Source organism: Nuphar pumila, chromosome 8 (genome assembly GCF_984573655.1).
Source record: "Nuphar pumila chromosome 8, dmNupPumi1.hap1.1, whole genome shotgun sequence".
NCBI classification, from domain to species: domain Eukaryota; kingdom Viridiplantae; phylum Streptophyta; class Magnoliopsida; order Nymphaeales; family Nymphaeaceae; genus Nuphar; species Nuphar pumila.
The window spans coordinates 80553758-80570921 of record NC_143256.1 but is presented as its reverse complement, the minus strand read 5'-3'; positions in this window follow the sequence as shown (position 1 = coordinate 80570921).

Genomic DNA, 17164 nt, shown 5'->3' with positions numbered 1-17164 from the left:
CTACCACTATTCGCCCCCTCCCCAAATTTTTTTTTTTTTGCCTCCTGTGGATCCCACTGTAAGAAAATTCACAGGATGACAATCCAAACAGAAATTCGATCATAATGTACCTTCTCACGACCAAAATAACAGTTAGAAATCAATCATAATAAACCCTTCTGACCATTTCGTACCTGAGAGAGAGAGAGAGAGAGAGCAGGCTATTCATGGAAAGAGAGGAAACAGTTAAGTTTTCGGGGTGGTCGGTAATCGTAAATACGTGGTAATTGCTATAAAATGGACGTTATTTTTCGCCAACCCAAGAAAATATTATTTTTCCTTTTTGGATTTCCTTCTTTCTATTTAAGTAACAATAATAAAGAAATTTTTTCGGCCCATTAGGACACGAGAAAGAAATATTGAGGAATATGCACAAATAGGGATGTCAATGGATTGGATTTTATCCAACTCCATTTAGTAGAAGTCGGTAAGCCAAAACGATATCAGATTTTAATCGGATGCAAATATGGTTATGAATTTTTACTACCGAATCCGACAAATATTCGGATTTGATTGATATTTGAGTGCGTTTACATGAAAAAAAAGAGGATATGGAATGAGCTTTTCACCATGAATTCAAATTCGCATCCGTTCAGCCAGCATTCTATTAGTCAAATTTGGTACTGGTTACATCCGACCGAATCCAAACAGTTAACATCCTATGCACAAAATTAGCACAAAACATTTTTCTTGTCATGATTTAATTGGGTTGTGATTTGGGATTGCATAAATTCTATCGTCAGTTCCATTTTACCCGTCTTTCCCTAGTTTAAAATTTAAAGAAAGTTACTTTTAGGAAGAAATTACACAGAAAATTGACTACTATCATAGTTATTTGACGCCAAGGACAGATATGGTCACTGTTAGCCTATATAGGGGGGCTGATTGTGGAGATAAATAGTCGATGAATATTTATCCACGCATTGAAAATCGGGAATAAATAATCCTGCAACTTAAAAAATGATGGACAAAAATGCCGTGTTTGATTGTGAAGTGGGTAGAGATGCACACTAGCCCAGTTTGGGCTGTTTGAACTCGGCTCGTTTCAAAATGCTCTTGTTCAAGCTGGAGCCGATCTTCAATGGACATTGTTCAGGCTCGGCTAGGTTCCGAGCTTAAGCAGTAATCTAAAAAATATACAATGGAGATTTAAGATTTAAAGAAAGTTACTTTTACGAAGAAATTACACAGAAAATTAACTACTATCATAGTTATTTGACGCCAAGGACAGATACGGTCACTCTTAGCTTATTTAGGGGGGTGACTGATTGTGGAGATAAATAGTCGTTGAATATTTATCCACGCATTGAAAATTGGGAATAAATAATCCTGCAACTTAAAAAAAGATGGACAAAAATGCCGTGTTTGAGTGTGATGTGGGTAGGGATGCACACTAGCTGAGCTTGGGCTGTTTGAACTCAGCTTGTTTCAAAATGCTCTTATCTAACCTCCTCAATCACTGCACAAACAACTCACCACTACACCAAACCATGTTTTTTGTCTATCGTGACCCAGAAAAATATACAAATACTAAAACCACTATATTAGCGTTCAGCAAAAAAAGTGAGGCCCAATTCGATCTCAGCACCCTACCCAGTAAGCAGACACTAACTCGTATGAATTATATTGGACATATTTTATATATATTTATTCGAGCTTAATCGAGTTCGACTTGATCAAACTCAGCTAGTTTATGCACACTAAGCCTGGACTTGTATTCAAGCTTGGTACATTTATGTTCACGGACGAGCTCAGACCCAGCTTAAACAAGCCGAGCTAGCTCAGCTCGTTGTGCATCCCTATCCCTATACATGGGGAGGATGCCTAAATCGGTGTGAATAGTCTTGATTGACATTAGGAATGTTATGATTGGGATTGAATCACATATCTGTCATAATCTGAATTAGTTGAATTCAATAAATCAAGTAGTATCCGATTTAGCGATGTGATTCAATTCCACATGTTATTTCTTCCATTTCACATCCGAATCTGAATGCAATGAGCTAATCTAGGGCTACCAACTGATCAGGTTTGTGTCAGATCGTGATTTACCCAAACTGGCCCAAATAACAAACAATCTGGTGTGGGTACTTCACCTAGATTACATGGGAAAAGAAAATGAATCTCCAACCTGACCCATATAATTTTATGGAAAATTACCATATTGCATGACAAAAATGACGTGTTTGCTGAAATGCCTTGCAATTTTTAAAATTTGCTTGATACTCAAATTCGTAAATGTCTTACTTTTTTAAGGCTATTTTACCATTTGCACAAGCGAACCTCTTGAAGTTCGAGGGATATATCGGTATGCTCTTTGAGTATCGCAAATTCTAACTAAAAGTTAGATTCACACATTGTTTTTGTAGACCTCATAATGTTCGCATGACCAAACTTGTGAACTTCCTATAACTGAAACCTGTTGAAACTTTGCATATATAGTATGAAGTTTGCATAACCAGATTTATGAATTTTCTGTAATTGAAACCTATCAAAACTTCACAAATATTTTTTTAAATTCGCATATATAGCACAAAGTTCACTTAACTAAATATGTGAACTTTCAGTAATTGAAACATATCAAAATTTCACAAATATTTCACAAAATTCGCATATATAGCATAAAGTTTGCATAGATCTTAGTGGATCTTCTTTAAGTAACAACTCCTTAAAGAAATTCGCAAATATGCGGCGATTTGTGCATATAACATGTTGCAAAGTTCAAATTCTAAAATGACCATCGCAAATACGGTACTAACTTTACAAATAAGGTCATTGTGGATTTGTCGAAACATCCTAAATATTGGGGATGAATACAATGTGAATTTTGTTCTTGTTTATGAATTTTCATACAAGCATTAAATGTAACCCTTCGATTGTTTAAAAACTGATTGTTTATACCCCAAGGTTATTTTCGCATAAACTAAGATTTTTTGTGGTCCCCAATATGCTTATCCTTGGCAACAATTTTTGGCCATCATTATCAGTGACTAATTTCGATGATAATTCATTATCAAGCTTTTTAAAATCATCGACTATACATGTAACGTTCAGAGATTTCTAACTTTTGGAAAATATGTAAAAAAATTAAAACTTTTATTTTCTTTTTAAACTTGACAGCAGAAACTTGTTTTACTCTGGTTTAAACCTCGGGTAGGTCACATTTCAAAAGTTTTGATAACCGTCTTTATAAAAATGTCATAGCATCCCTAAAACATTCTTTATTTTCTAAATAGAGTAATTGATTGTAAACCTTCAAAGGATTTTCAATCCATTTACAAAAAGGTGTAGTACGAAAGTTTGTACAGACAAAATACAAAATTCTAGGAAAGTAAAAAGAAAAAACTGAATCAAGTCACTGTCCCTTCCGCCTATCACATTCAACATCATTTATCACCTATACAGGTTAAAATATAATATGTCAGACTCCCAGTTTGGTAGGTTCAAATATCTCATAGTGTAAGCATTATATTATACATGTCAACAAGTAATATAACATGTATAATTTTGTAATGGCATGCATTCAGTAAGTCTCCAAGGTGTCATAAGTGTCTACCAAAAATGTCTACCTTGTTGAACCATGATATCACCAATGGCTAACCATAGGTATTTCTAAGTTATGCCAACTATCAAACGATTTGTATAAACATACATGTATTTTCATTTAAAGTAAGATTATTTCGATATTAATCCCACCTGCGGGTATGCACAAAACAATACATAAATCAAACTGAGGCTATCCGAGGGTTTACTATACCATGTATTTTAGTACCTCGAATGACTAGTTGATTCACTCTAAAGGGGACAATGTAACAATCGAGAGAGAACTCTCTAGAGGGTAACTCCCAAAGATGGATCATACAAGGATGCAACCTAACCTTCTTTAGAAGTAGTGGGATCTATTACCTAGGACAATTATTGGTAGCCAAGTCTCCTAACTCCGATGATTAGAGACATAGAGTTATTGTCACTCAATGAGCATGTCTATGTAATAACAATGACATCAAAGCTTGCACCATCTACCACCTCTCCGGGTAGCCAATAAACGTAAATGGGTTAATGGGTCATCTTTATTAAAGAGTTGTACCATTTATAGCTTATGCCATAACTAGGTGGTGTAAGTTTTATAAAAGATATTTTAAAAAGGATATTTTCAAAAAAACATTTATGCAAACAAAATACCAAATAATAAAAATCGGTTCACACTAATGGTGAGATCCAAGTTGAACACAGGAAACATGAACAAAAGTTAAGTATTCCAAACATAAGCACACCTTTATTGCCTTAAAAAAAATTAAGTGCAGAAAATAAACACGTAAACCCTATTACAAAATGTCAAAAAAAGAGAAATTAATACAACCCAATTAAATGTGGCCTAATGCCCTACTTTAACTAAAATAAAAAGAAAAGAAACAAAAAAAGATGACGCCTCTGCTCATGAACCACGATCCTTATATGCGAGTATCAGAATTTGAGTGCGTCTACCTCAACACCAACCTTCTAGCTCATGGCAGCCACCTACACAAACACAACTACACAAACAAAACAAAGAACTACAAACGAATATGTTAGTGAAAAATGCAGGAATAAGAGCATTAAAATAAAATAAAAGAACAAAAATCTAAACACAAATCCCAATGTAATCTCATTGGTTTCTAAACTAAAACGGAGTGTCCTCTGTTTCAGGACACGTCATTGACTCAAAACTTCACACGCGACACTTAAAAATCACGAAAACCATGAATCTATCCTACGTGATTTAGAGAATCGTCTATTTAGGACAAATTCTCGTAAAACAACCAGACATACCAGTAAATGGCGTTGGATTCTGCTGAAATTTTAAATATTTCTAACATGCTTAGGAATCCAACACAATTTACATAATCGAAAAACACCATAGAAAGTTACATAAAATGATGACTGCAACCTAAAAAACACAAAACCGATAAACAGGAGATTTCTGGACAGAGTTCGGGAAAACAACTTGACAACCCATCAAATGGATTCAGATTCTAACGAATTTTGAAATATTCTAGACTCGTCCAGAGACCTAATCTAATTTACAGATTTGAAAAATACGTATGAAATCTCCAGATACACACAAAACAATCTTGAAAATAAAACAGAAATTTAAAACTAACGATTTTTCAAAACTCAACAACTATTCTAATTAAGTTTTTTTCTCTAAAAAAAATAAATTCTAACCAATAATATTAACATAAAAGAAAATGAATTAATCTCCTAAAAAAATAAGAATTAAAAAAAATGCAGACAAAAAAAAGCTAACTAACTATATACCCGGCGGCTTGGGTTGAGCATTAGCCGACTCTAGCCATCAGATATTTTTTTCTTATTATTTAAAAAAAGAAACATAAAAAATAAATTTAGAATATATGCAAAAAAATAAATTAAATTAAACCTAATCTAATCTATAGAAAAAGATAAAAAAAATAGCAGAAATAAAAATTAGATCTAATGATAGAGAGAAAGGGAAAGGAGGTACCGAACCGACCGATTCAACATCTCTCAATGGATTGGGTTGAGAAGAGAGCGAGTTGTGGCCTCGTGGAATGTGTAGATGCCTCACAGAGTTGTTCTCATGTTGACCTGCAGAAAATGAAAAGAGAAGAAGAAGAAGGAGAAGAAAAGAAAAGAAGAAGATAAAGAAGAAGAAAAATAAAAAGTTGAGAAGAGAAAAAAGAGAAGAGAGGAGGGTTTCACGTGAATAGGAAAGAAGAGAAAAAGAAGAGGGGGCGCGTTGTAGAAAGAGAGCCAAAACTTATTCATGCCTCTCTCAAACGAATACTTATATTAGATTTTTAGGTTAAAACAAAAATTACAAAACTATTCTTAATTTAAAAACTATTTCAAATTACTACCTAAGTCTATTCTAAATTACAAAAACAAGGTGGCACCTATGAGGAGGGCATTTTAGAAATTCTGTTAATCAAACCACAATGGATTTGAGTTGAGTGGCCTACTAAACACGTGTGGGTCAGATCCAAGATCCGTAAGATGACATTTTGGGTTGGATCTGGAACCTTCTCCTTGACATTTGATCTAAAATCATAAAACAACTATAACTTTGTCATTTTAGCTCCAATTTAGACAAAATTTGAACCATGGCTCCTTGACACCTGAAACATCAGAAAATAGGCATCAAAACAATAATAAACACATAAATTCATGAATTTAATAATAAATATGAATGCATTTTCATGCATTATCAAATTCTCTCATGCTTATTGTTTGCTAGTCCTCGAGAAAACTTTATTCCTAAACTAAGAGAAAGCAAACCCTACATGCAAAACAAAAGCAACAATACAAAACTAATATACAATATCTAACTCACTTTCGTAGGAATCATGGTTGCATATAGTGTATGCAATAAGCCCTTTAAACCCCTGGGTTACCCCAGTGAACGAGTGCGGTCTCGTGAGGGTTTTCAGTGATGATACCCACAAACATCTCTATCATGCATACTTATACAATTTCAAAAAATGTTAGGCAATTAAAGCTCTTTTCAACAAGTATATCTCATGAATTCACATTCTTTCTCATTTTTTAAATCAGCAATGCCTCCACAATAGAAAATTTTTCTATCTATTTCTTTAGCATTTAAGATTATCTATACTTTATTCTTAGAGAAACTTGCCTACTCATGTCATCACCTATTATCATTACATGAATTTTTTTGCACAATTTTGCAAAAATTTCCAAGCAATGTTTTTCTTTATGCTTTTCTAATATTTTTATTCATTTATTTTTCTAAGCACTATGTCAATTTTCTTATTTCGTAACCCATGTAACGAGCTTTAGGCCAGAGACTCCCAGGCTAGACGACCTTAGAGAACTAGACATAGAGTGTCCCTCAGAATTAATCATTCGAGTCACTACATCCTAGATTTTCATAGCTACTTGTAGTTTTTCTCCATGTCGTGTGCAATGTCTTAATTGACCGAGCTTTCTAATGGATCCATGTAGTGAGCTTTGGGTTGGTGGCTCCCAGGCCAAATAGCTTTAAAGCACCAGGTGTAGAACACCCCTTATACTTAATTGCTCGAATCCAAAAGGCTTCATGTGTTGGCTAGACATGAAGTTTTGATAGTATTATCTGCCCTATTCGCATGATCACAAACACTTCAACTTGTGCCTGAACCTAGCTACTAAGAATTCTATTCGCATGAGCACAAACACTTCAACTTGTGCCCTAGACCAGCTATTAAGGACAAAACTGCTAAGAAAATCAAAATATTACATGTGTGCTCTTTCTTTTCTTCACTTTTTAACATTGCTCATTTTCAAAAAGAATATTAGTGCATCTACATCCGTATAAATCAAAGTAGAATCTAACAATTATAAACAAGTATTTTCTTCAAAATCCACATAAATAACTTATTCATCTAAATCCATTTCAGAAAAAAATTCTGCATGAATCTTAAAATTCATCTTAAAATGCCAAAAACATGAAAAAACAATCATATATTGTTAAAAATTGCTTCAAAAATGCCTATTTTTATGAGTTTTCAAATAATACATGGACAAAAAAAGATTTGAGGTTTGCATCGTACCCTCCTCCATGCTTGAATAACACTGTTCTCAATGACACTCCCCCATGCTTGAATAAAACTATATAAATGCATGAGTGCACACAAAGAACAACATAAAAGGGGAAAATGAGAGATACAACTTGATATTTATGCTGGAGCTCGCTTGATAAGATGTCTCATTTTGCACTACCATGCACATACAGGGCTCCTCAATGTCCTGTATTCTTACAAAAAAAACTCATACACATTGAAGTACATCAAATCATAATACATGCATGTATCTATCCTAATTCTATTTAAAGCAAACCAAAATTAAAAAAACTAGTTTTACCGGTTCTTTTTCAAAATCAACCCTTGGGTTGAGTCTTTTATTAAAACTAGTTTTACTGGTCCCTTTTTCAAAATCAACCATCGGGTTGAACTTCTTTTTCAAAACCAGTTTGCATCGATTTTTTTTTCAAAATCAACCCTTGGGTTGAACTTCTTTTTTAAAACTAGTTTGCACCATTTTTTTTCAAAATCAACCCTTAGGTTGAACTTCTTTTTCAAAACTAGTTTGCACCGGTCTTTTCAAAATCAACCCTCGGGTTAAACTTCTTTTTCAAAACTAGTTTTTACCGATCTTTTTCAAATTCAACCCTCGGGTTGATCCTTCTTTTTATAAAAAAAAACTATTTTTTACCGGTCTTTTTCAAATTCAACCCTCGGGTTGATATTTCTTTTTATAAAAAAAAAAATAGTTTTACCGGTTTCTTCCAAATTCAACTCTCAGGTTGATCCTTCTTTTTATCATCAAACTAGTTTGCATCGGTCTTTTTTCAAATTCAACCATTAGGTTGATCCTTCTTTTTATCATCAAACTAGTTTTACCGGTCTTTTCCAAATTCAACTCTCGGGTTGATCCTTTTTTTTATCATCAAATTAGTTTTACCGGTCCTTTCCAAATTCAACACTCAGGTTGAACTTCTTTTATAAAAACAAGTTTCACCGGTCTTTTTTAAACCAACCCTCGGGTTGATCCTCTTTTATAAAAACTGGTTTTTACTAGTCTTTTTCAAAATCAACCCTCGGGTTGAGTCTTTTTATCAAAACTATTTTTTCATCGATCTTTTCAAAGTCAACCCTCGAGTTGATCCCCTTTTTATCAAAACTAGTTTTCATCGGCCTTTTCAAATTCAACCTTCGTGTCGAGCTTCTTTTTTTACAAAACTAGTTTTCATCGATCTTGTCTATTTCAATCCTCGGGTTGAGCTTATTTTACCCAAACTAGTTTTCCACCAGTCTCGTAAATTCAATCTTCGGGTTGAATCTTTTATCAAATCCAGTTTTTGAACTGGTCTTTTACAATTCAATATTTGGGTTGAACTTTCTATCAAATCCAAAATTCAATCTTCGGGTTGAGCTTTTCATCAAATCTAGCTTTTGAGCCGGTCTTTTCTAAATCAACTTTTGGGTTGAACTTTTTCAGCTGGTTTCCAGAATGCAACCTCCGAGTTGATGTTTTTGTCAATGCCAATTTTTTAAAGATCCAACCTTCGAGTTGAACCAGTTTTTGAACTGGCCCAATACTTCAATCATTTTTCATCTTTTTTCTAGAGAGAGTTTGAGGGAACTCACGCCTTTTGCTACCATTGTCTTCTTTCGCAAGAACCCTTTTTCCAGAGAGAGTTTGAAGAGACTCATTTCTTCGTGAAGCCGTTTGCAAAACAACAACCTTTGTCTTACATAAAGAACCCTCTTTTCAGGGAGAGTTTCGACGAAAACTCATTTCTTTATGGCTCCCTTGTTAGCTTATTTTAGCCTCCCCCTTCATAGAGGATTCCTTTTTCCAGGAAAGAGTATGATGGAACTCGCTCCTCTATGATACCTTTTCAACCTTTATTATTGGCCACTTTCAAAAAGAGAAGCCTAAGATTAGTAAGTTTTGACGAAAACTTAATTTCTCTTTAAAAGACCCGTTTTGCAAACACCTCCTCTTTAGGGAAAAGAGGAGTCATTTTTATCACCCGTTCAGGTAAGGGGTAAACCTGAGTCTCTCTTTGGGGAAAGAGAGGTCCAATCTTCATCAATTTGATGTCAAGTAATTCTTTTATAAAGGATCACAAGATTTGTTGCCAATATGTTATTAGAAACATTTGCTGATTTCAAAAATTTTATTTATTACACTAGGGTTCACCTCAAACTACCTCTTGTTTTCTCTTTTAAAAGGGTGAAACTTCTGTGAGATAAAGAGAAAAATTCAAGCTTTTCCTGTTGGTCAACTAAAAGGGATGAAGGAAAAAAAATCCTTGGTATGGCTAGCAGAGAAAAAATTCAATGATGTTGAGAAGCCAAAAATGAATTGATATTGACTATAGCAATGAAACATTTTTAGAGGCAGTTCTTCTGGCAATGAGGCAGTTGAAATATACTGTGTGGTATAGAACCCACTCCATTTCTCTAAACATTCAAGCATAATAAGTTACCTGCAAAAGGGGATCTCTCAAGTATCACTAAGTTGAAGGTTGATATGAGAGTTTAGATCTCTAAAAGACAAAAAAAGACTCAGATCATCTTTAAGTTGAAGGCAGATGTGACATGCACTTCCAGAGCAAATTCAGATTGCCACCAAGATGAAAGATGACATGAGAGTTTAACCTCTGGGGACAAGGAAGACTTTGATTATCTCCGAGTTGAAGGAGGATGTGATGTTCTCTTCTAGAGAAGATTTGAAATATCTCCAAGTTGAAGGCTGATAAGGTAAACTTTCTGCCAAACCCCCAAAGAGCTTAAACCTCAAGTTTATGTGTCAAAGAATGCAAAGAGATATGATGGGAGCACCCCAGATATCAAACTGCCAAGAATCGTCTTTACTTATGTGAAATTCTTTGTCAATATTTTTTCATTCACTTGCTTCTATGAAACTAAGAACGATTCCTCTCTTTTCATACCAAGGAAATGGATAGCTTCCTTAGAGAAACTCGATGGTAACAACTTGAATTTGATTCTTGTTTTTATGAGGTTAGCCTAATTAAAGGTAATACTCCAGGTAGAAGAGGGAATATCTTTTGCACATATGTGCACATTTTTATACATTTTGATCAACTATAATTTCTGTCTTATTGGCAATTTTTCCTGGCAGGAAACAAGAGTTTGACTTCTTTTGATGTATTCTTACACCTTTTTATTATCCCTCTTTAAGATTTGAAAACCTGGGTTTTCAAGATCCTTCCCTTTTTTTGGTTTGAATGCTCGGGCTCTCAAATCTTTAACACATTCCCTATTTTTTTCCATTCTCCTGCCATAGCCAGTTCCCATTCAGGTTAAGGGTTAAACCTGAATCTTTTCAAAAGGATTTTTCTTTTAAAAGCTTCTTCTATGTCTCAGTCATGAGACCCCCTTTTTAAACTTTCCTTTTCAAAGCTTTTAGGGACCTTATTTTCTCACATTTTGCAACTTCTTTCAGATTTAGTGCAAAATTCAGAAGTCCATCATAATTTCCTCACCCCTTTTTTTTATCAGCCTTTTGTTATGGAGGATTCTGTTCTTTTCAACCCCGTTCAAGTCAAGAGATAAACCTGAGTCTTACCCTTCAAGTTAAGGGTTAAAACTGAATCTTTGCAAAAAAGGCCATTTATTTTTAAAAACTTCTTCTATATCTCAGTCATGAGACCCCTCCTTTATAAACTTCTCTTTTCAAAGATTTTAGGGATTTTGTCTTCTAGCCTTTTGCATCTCTTTCGTATTTTAGGGCTAAACCCGAAAGTTTCATCATGATTTCCTCACTCATTTTTTATCAACACCTTTGTTTTTTAGAATTCTGTTCTTTTCAAAGCCATTTAGGATAAGGTATTCAACCTGAACCTCATTTCATGAGGGCCTTTTAAAATCAATTCTTCCATACTCAGTTCAATTTTTCTAACTGAGGCATTTTTGTTTTGAAAATTTGATGTATTTTTCTTTGCCATTAAGCCCAGCTTTCAACCGAGATAGTAGCAAAGAGGGGCATCTATAAACACCCCAAACTTTCTAGGTTCACTTTTGGATACCTTTTTTTACAGATGCCAACCTCTATAGCACAATGTAGAAGTCTAATCCCTAGGTCCAGTCCAATTTAGGTGTCATTTTACCCCCATTTTACCAGTAAAATTACAATTCTACCCCTAGGTAACCTTGGATCCTTATTAGTTAGACCCAGCCAAGCTTATTTTGAGCTTAAAAGAGTTAGAATATCAGTCATTTCTAGCTCCTCTGAGCTCACGATAAGTAGACTATGTTCATTTCAGCTAAATTTGGTTTATTTCACATGACATGAGCTTATTTCTAGCTCAAATTCAAGCCAATTGTCTCAGAGTGAGTCAATTCCAGTAGATCCTATTCCTCTGTGTTTAACTTGAGTTCATCAGGAGTTAAAGTGGTCCAGTTTTAGTTCAAATTTGTCTCCCACATTCTTAGAGTTCATTTTAGCTCAATTCAGCCCATTTTAGCTAAAATTGAGCTAACCCCAATCAGCCCAGCTAGGATTTAGCTCCAAATTTAGTTCACCTTAGTTCAGTTGAGTGCCATCTCAGCTTAAACCCAGTACACTCCCATTGCTCACTTCACTCTATAGTGAATTTCTCTTTATTTCATATAGAATTGTGTTTATTTTCAATCACCTGGTCTAGGAGTCTAGTTGAGACAGTGTCGTTTTAATTCACCTGAGTTTAGAAACCCTAGAACCCAGTTCAACCCAATTCAAACCAGCTCAAACATTGCTTTCTAAGTGTCACTCTGCATTTTACCTCATGCCCCTGCCCAGGAGAGAAAAATCATCCATACTTGTGTCTCAATAAGGGGTAATTTAGTCAATTTCTCAGCCAGGGCAATTCTAGTCTGGATTCAGATCAATTCTTTTCTGATATTATATCTATATACGAGGTCCAATTCATTGTTCCAATTCGGACATTGGATACCTGATTGAATCCAATACCAGATCTGATATCTAATATCCATTCTCTATTCTGGACCTGGATCCTTTTATTTAATTCACTTTGTTATCTATATCCACAGTCCAATTTGCTTTCAAAACCTGGAATATTTCACCAAATATCTAGGGTCTACCCTTTTATTATCCGAGATTCATTCTTCAATTCTTATTCAATATCCCGGATCCACTTTCTATCTTTGATTCAGGATTTGTTATTCAACTCTTATTCAATATCCAGGATCCACTTGCTAATTCTATCTTTAATCTAGGATTCATTTTCCAATCTTAACTTTGATCCAGGATTCGTTCATCATTTTTTGAATATGGATCATACTCATTGTCTGAGATCCAGATCCATTTATTATTTGAAACTTCAGATCCAGATCCAAATTCAAATCTTTTCATCCAATCTCAAAAATTGTGTTCAAAATTGATTTTTACATTTTAATCCAAACACAGTATTTTATATTTGATATTTTGAAATGCCTTTTTCAGAAAAATAATGTGTCAGATCTGGATCTAGTTTGGGTTTTGATTTGGATTTTTATGAGGATCAAACTTCAAAATGGATCTTAGATCCAATCCAAATCCAAAAGACCTACCTAGGTGGCGTCACTTATGAATTCCCATTTTCACTTTGTTCTGGTTACTTCAAAAGACTAGTTGGTTTAGGACTTCATTTTCATTTTTTTTATCTTATTGATTTTATCTTTTATTTTTAACTTTTGTTTTAAAATCAAATGTGGACCCCACTTAGGTAGCGCCATATTTGGATTTCTTTGTTTAGAGTTTCAATTAGGTTAAAATAAGAAAAGTCAAAATAAAATTTCAATTAGGACTCTATTAGGGAGGTCAACCCCTCTAGTCTCTAAAATTTTTAAAATTTGCTATTTAATTAAGCAAATCTAGAACCCCTAGAGCCCTTATATTCTTCCACTTATTATTATAAATAGAGCTCTAGGGGGAGGGGGGGGGGTCCAGCATGCTCTCTTCTTCTTCTTGAATTCTTTCTTTTTTTCCTCCTCTTCCCATAGTTGCCGCCCCTCTAGCTCTTCTTCTTCCTTTTTATTTTCTTTTTTTTTTGTTGCAGGAAGGAAAGAAAGATCAAGTAATCTCTTTTCCTTTTCTCTTTATTTTCTCTTTTTTATTTCATTTGCTATATTTCCTTTGTTTTTACCACCATAAGAAAAGCTGATTCTTTCGAATTAATTCTTGAGAAAAAAAAGCATATGCGTATTGGGCATATTTTTCGGCCAAAAGGCTAAGGAAAAATATGATCTATCTTAGATAAAATATATCAGATTTAACTATATATTTTATTCTGGTTTTTATTTAAAATATGAAAGAAAAATCATGGATGTACGGATTCAGGTGACTCAGTTTAGACCAACCCGATTGCATAGACCAGGAATTGTAGTTTTTTGGCTAGACCTCCAACAAGTAAAACATTTGTATCTCCCTCGTTCATAGGAGTTTTAATGAACGGTTTATTGTGTTGGAAAGCTACAAGCTTAGCATATTACACTCTACTGAGACATGTTTTGTCTGACCCTCTATGGTTTAATATTTTTCAGGTAATAAGGAATAGCTTACATACGAAGGCAGAAGGTTGTGACGAGAAACGAGTCTACTTTTCTTTCGCATTTACAAGATTTTCAGACTCTGATTTATTATTTGATTTTTATGGCAATGGATGATTTAATTAATATTTTGCATGATTGTGGACATTGATTTATTTTATACAAGATGAAATCTATTTATTTTAAGTTCCCATAATTATATGGTTATGCATGAATAAGAGAAGTAGCACGCCAACTTTTAGACCTTATGAGTTTTTCTGTTGTTATATGTTACAATATTTAAAGGTATTTAAAAAAAATCCACCATTTTTGGGTTATAAAAATTGGGGTGTTACATATAATGCCCATACCATGTTTGAAAGGCAGAGTTTAGAATATCTTCGTCTTTAATTCTAAGTTGAAAGTACTCAGACCTAAAGTCGTTTTTTAAAAATACTTTAGCCTTTTGCAACTGATCGAACAAATCTTTAATATGTGGTAACAAATACTTGTTCTTTATGGTAGCTTGATTGATCATCCTATAGTCAATGCATAATCTCATCATTTTGTCTTTCTTCTTCACGAACAATACCGATGCACCTGAGGGAGATACACTCGGTCGAATGAATCCTCGATCCATTAGTTCTTGCAGTTTCTTTTTCAACTTCTCAAGTTCAGCTGGTGCCATATGGTATGGTGCCTTGGAAATCGGTGCAGATCTAGGCAACAACTTGATACCGAATTCTATTTCTCGATATGGAGGAAGTCTAAGTCTCTAGAAACACATCTAGAAATTCTCGTACCACATCTAGTTCCTTTATTGATATAATTTTTTATTCTACTAGAGTGATATTGACCAAAAAGGCAGTATACCCTTTCTGTATATACTTCTATGCTTTCAATGAAGAAATTACTTCACTTTTTAGTGTGGGTCTAGAGAGTTTAAACCCCACTTTCAGACATTCGGGTCGAGACAAGACAACCTTCCTTTCTCGACACAAGACTCAAGCATGATACTCAAACAACCAATCCATGCCTAATATGACATCAAAGTCAGTTATATCTAGGAGGATAATATCAACAATCAAATTTTGCTCTGCTATCAACACTTCTATATTGGGCACATACGTTACGCATAAAGAACGTTCATCGATCAAAGTGTATACCTCCAATGGGTAGTTCAAAGATTCAACGACTACATACAAATGTTTTATAAATTTCTCTAAAATGAAAGAATGAGTGGCACCATAATCAAATAAAGTAAGGGTCACTTGTCCAGCGATTAGTACAATACCTTACACCAATTCACCTTTGATCAATTGCTCCACAACAGTGGCAAAAATGCATCCTACTACTACTTTCTGTCTAGCTTGCTTTTGCTACTACGGTGGCCTCTGAGATTGTTATTGCGATGTTCAAGGACCTTTTTTCCATTCATCATACTTCTTCTTGCGGCAATCCTTGACATAGTGACCCATTTTGTCACAATACAGGCATCTATCGATCTTGCGAGGACAAAGCTACCCTGCATGATCGATTCTACACTTTGGACAAGATTAAAAGGGTTTTTGTGGTTGTGGTTGAGGCCTCATGCCTCCTTGTGGTCTTGATTTCTTTACTAGTGGAGTCAACTTCCTTCCACCTGAGTGCTTCTGAAATGTCTTTCTCTTAGGCCAGCTCTTCTAACCTATTGACTGTCATACATCATGGTTAGGTTGGGACTTTTGTGACTCTGACTAATCTTGGTCCAGGAAAGTAGCCACTTCAATGGCCTTATTCAGGGTCTTCGATCCACGTGTGTAGACCTTGGTCCTTAATACTTTTTTAAGCCTGTGTGCGAACTTCATCGCACTTTCCTCCTCTGTGGTATATACATTGGGGCAATATCATTCCAAACCCCAGAATCTTGTGATGTAATTTGCCAATGTCGCTCCTCCTTGCTGTAGATCCGAGAATTCTTGCATCTTTCAACTCCTCTTGTGTTTTAGAAAGTAAGTCTCAGAGAACACTTCAACGAATCGTTCCCATAGTATTGGTTCATTCATGAATTTGACTTCAAGAGTCGTAACCCACCATCTTTCTGCATTCTCCTTGAGTTGGTATGTTCTGAAGTCCACTTTGCTATCTTCGAAGACTTGCAGAACTTGAAAGATTCTTTTAATCTCTCATATCCAATTTTTTCCCCTTCTGGGTCTAATTTTTCGATGAAAGAGGGAGGATTCATGTCCATGAACCTCTTGTAAGAGATTTCGCCAACTGCTATTGGCATAGGTGTTGTGCCATCATGAACGACTTGTTGGAGATTGTTCTCTATTGTGCGCATTACTTTCGCTTGTTTCCCCACAACCTCTACAAGGTTGTTAAGGGTATCTATGATGGTTTTGCATCTTCTTTGCCACACCATTTAATGACCACTTAAGAAAGCGCTTTAGAAGTTAAAAAAGTTTATTCTTGGTGTCATACATTCTATAGAGTGGTTCTCATAATCAGACAATTATCACACCAGTAATAAGCAAACAAGTCATATGTATTAACTATGTTTTAATATGAATAGGTTCACAAAAGTCGAACGAACACCCAACAATGCTGGCAAAAACTTGAACTTATTTCATCAAAAGAAACTAGGAGTTTCTAATTCCTACAAAAATTGGATGTGTCTCTACATCCTACTTGTGGCTGGTGTAATGCCTGCGGTATTCGTTCTTGTTCATGGTATGTCTCTGCTTAGGCACAAAAGAATGTGGTGGTGATGCAGGTGTGTATTGTGGCAAGACTGAGGGAGTAATGAATGCAGCTCGGGAATAAGTTGGGGATGTCAATGTATAAATTGGTGAATTTGGTCTCGCTTCAAGCACAATTTCCAATGGATTTGGATCTTCCACAATCAAGAGTATTGGTGCAGGACTAACTCGGGAAATCACATCCTCGAGTACTACTGTGTTTCCTTGCCACATTTCATGTTTAGTTTTCAGTTGGCACTCATCAATAATGTGCTCCCTCATGCCACAATAGATGTACTCAGTTCTCGCAGACACATCTGTCTTGTGTGGTCTTGATGACACCTTCTA